Raw genomic sequence first — 3,640 nt, 5'->3', positions numbered from 1 at the left:
CCTTCGCACCATCGTACATACTCTTCAAAGCATTCAACAACTTCCCATCTACTCCATATATTCTTAACACTTTCCACAATCCTAGTCTATCCACCCTGTCATATGCTTTCTCCAAACCCATGAAAGCCGCATACAACTTCTTTCCCTTCTCTAGAAACTTTTCCACTAAAGATCTGAGAATGAATATCTGATCTACACAACCTCTTCCCTTCCTAAAGCCTCCCTGTTCTTCTCCAACTAATTTCTCTGTTCTTTCTCTAACTCTGTCAATAAGTATCCTACCATACACTTTTCCTATTATACTAAGAAGACAAATGCCCCTATGATTACCACACACTTCTTTTTCCCTTTTTCCTTTGTACAAGGGAATAATTATACCTGACTTCCAATCCTCCGGGACTCTACCTTCCTCCCAGGCCAATCTGCACATCTTCCACATCCATTCTACTACTATCTCTCCCCCATGCTTCAGCATTTCGCTACACACTCCATCAATTCCTGGGGCTTTCCCTGATTTAACTTTCTTCATTGCTTCCACAACTTCTATCCTACTGATTTCTTCCTGTCTTCTCACCTCCCTCCTTCTCCCAGCCATTCCCCAGCCACTTATACTCGCATTACTTCCATCCTCCACGTTCAACAATTCCTTAAAGTGTTCTCTCCATCTGCTCACTTTTTCTCCCTTCTCCACTAGTAATCTACCATTTTTACCTTTCACTCCCCTGCTAACTTCACTTCCACCCTGTCTTACTCTTTTCACCTCTTTCCAGAACATTTTCTTACAGTCCCTCCACTTTACACTCAAATTCCTTCCAAATTCCTCATCCACTCTCTTCTTCCTTTTCTCTTTCTTTATAATGATTTATGTAGGCGACTCTCAAATTATACAGTTTAACTTCAGTTTGTATGCTAAAGAAATGATAGTTTTTTTTTCCTTTTTTTATGCGAGGAAGAAGGAACCAAAGGCCATGACCCCGCAGTAACAGTTCCCTCCAAGACAAAAACAAAATACAATAGAGAGCCAAATTCAAGATCCGATCATTTTGAGATGCCTGGACACACTGCGTTTGAAAGACTGGAGATCATAGGCAGCAGGAAATACAGACAGAGGGAAAGAGTTCCAGAGCTGACCTGTTGCATAAATGAAAGACTGGGAGTAACGGTTAACTCTTGCATTAGACAGTTGGACAGAAAAGGGATGAGAGTTTGCTGACAGACGGGTGCTACGCGCCCGTCGTAGAGGTGGAGGAATGCATGTAGACAGTTCAGAGGAGCAGTGACCATTAAAGTAGCAAAGAAAAGAGATAAAGATGCAACAGTGCGGCGAAGAGACAGAGGTTGAAGGGAGTCAGTAAGAGGAGGAGAATTAATGAGACGAAAAGCCTTTGACTCCACCCTATTGAGAAGAGCTGTATGTGGGGAGCCTCCCCACACATGAGAGTTGTACTCCACACAGGGGTGGATAAAACCCCTGTATAGAGTCAACAATTGTGCAGGGGTAAAGAAAGAGTGGAGGCAGCTTAGCACACCCAATCTCTTGGAAGCAGATTTTACAAGAGATGTAATATAATCTTTCCAAGATAAGTCCCGAGTAAATGAAACCCCAAGCATGTTCAAGGATGATGCAGGATTAAGCTGAATAGTATTAAACATTAGTGGGTATATCTGTGGAAGATTTTGTCGGGTTGATAGGTGTAAGAACTGAGTCTTAGATGCATTAAAAACAACCATATTATTTTTACCCCAGTCAGAGATACAAGACAAGTCAGACATTAGGTGTGCCATAGCCTCATCCCTTGTTTGTTGAAGTAACTGTTGAGATGGGCGTTGCGGGAACCGAATGGAAAGGTGAAGGGTGGAGTCATCAGCATATGAGTGGATAGGTTTAGATGTACAGCTTAGATCATTGATGAATAAAAGGAAGAGAGTTGGTGATAGGACAGAGCCCTGAGGAACACCACTGTTGACAGATCTAGGAGAAGAACGATGGCCGTTTACAACAGCGGCTATAGAACGACCAGAAAGGAAGCTAGCGATGAAGGCACAGATAGAAGGATAGAAACCGTAGGAGGGCAGTTTGGAAATTAAAGATTTATGCCAGACTCGATCGAAAGCCTTTGAGATGTCAAGTGCAATGGCAAAGCTTTTGCCAAAGTCCCAAAAGGAGGATGACCAGGAGTCTGAAAGGTAGGTGAGAAGATCGCCAGTGGAGCGTCCCTGACGGAACCCGTACTGACGATTGGAAAGAAGGTTGTGATAGGAAAGATGCCTTAAAATTTTTCTATTGAGAACTGACTCGAAAACTTTTGAAATACAGGACATTAAAGCAATTGGACGACAGTTGGAGGGTTGGGAGTGGTCACCCTTCTTTGGGACTGGCTGAATGAGAGCAAACTTCCAGCAAGAAGGAAAGGTACAAGTTGACAGACAAAGGCGAAAGAGTTTACCTAGGCAGGGTGTAAGCACAGAAGCACAGTTCTTGAGAACAACAGGAGGGACCCCATCAGGCCCATATGCCTCGTTAGTACTGAGGCCAGTGATGGCAGAAAATACATCAACTGAAGAAATTTTAATGTCAGCCATGAGGAAGTCAAAGGAGGGAAGAGATGGAAGAACAGCACCGGAATCGTCTAAGGTGGAATTGGAGGAGAAAGTCTGTGCGAAGAGATCTGCTTTATCAGTAGAAGAAATAGCTACAGAACCACCAGAGTAGAAAAGAGGAGGGAAGGATGATGAGGTAAAGCTGTTAGAAAGATTTTTGGCAAGGTGCCAGAAGGAGCGGGAAGAATTCGAGTTGGAGAGTTGAGAGCATTTAGTATGGATGAAATTATTTTTAGTGGAGTGAAGAACAGACTTAGCACGATTCCAGGCAGAAACGTAAAGATGATATGATTCAGGGGTGGGTTGGGTCCGGTACCTTTTGTAGGCTCTCACCTTGTTGCGGACAGCATTAGAACAAGCGTGATTAAACCAAGGCTTTCTTGCGTTAGTCAAAGGATATGAGAAAGGAATGTATGCTTCCATGCCCAAGAGAATAACCTCCATCATGCACAAGGCACAATCAGATGGCTCTCGGCCATGGAAGCAATAATCATTCCAGGGAAAATCAAAGAAGTACTGCCTGAGGGCCTCCCAGTCCGCGGCTCCAAAATGCCACAGACGACATTTCTCTGGAGGGTCCACAGGCCGTACCGGAGAGACAGGACAGGTTAAGGTGATAAGGTTGTGATCGGAGGAGCCCAACGGAGTAACAGAGTAAGCAGGAGGATTAGTTGTGAGGAAGAGGTCAAGTATGTTGGAGCTCTCTCCAAGGCCGTCATGGATACGGGTAGGGTGCTGTACAAGCTGCTCTAAGTCATTAAGGATAGAAAAGATGTAGGCTTGTTCACCAGGTTGATCCGTGAGAGGAGAGGAGAGCCAAAGGTGGTGGTGAACATTGAAATCTCCTAGAATGGAGATTTCAGAGAAAGGAGAAATGGATAGAATGTGTTCCATCGTAGAAGTAAGATAGTCGAAGAATTTTTGATTGTCAGTAGAATTAGGGGATAAGTAAACAGCACAGATATATTTAGTAAGAGAATGACAGGAAAGCTGAAGCCAGAGTGTAGAGAATTCAGAAGAATCGAGTTCAGGAACACGA

This window comes from Coenobita brevimanus, chromosome 2, assembly GCF_032717465.1.
Source record: "Coenobita brevimanus isolate Jiangsu-jjx chromosome 2, ASM3271746v2, whole genome shotgun sequence".
NCBI classification, from domain to species: Eukaryota; Metazoa; Arthropoda; class Malacostraca; order Decapoda; family Coenobitidae; genus Coenobita; species Coenobita brevimanus.
This window is presented reverse-complemented; position numbering follows the sequence as displayed.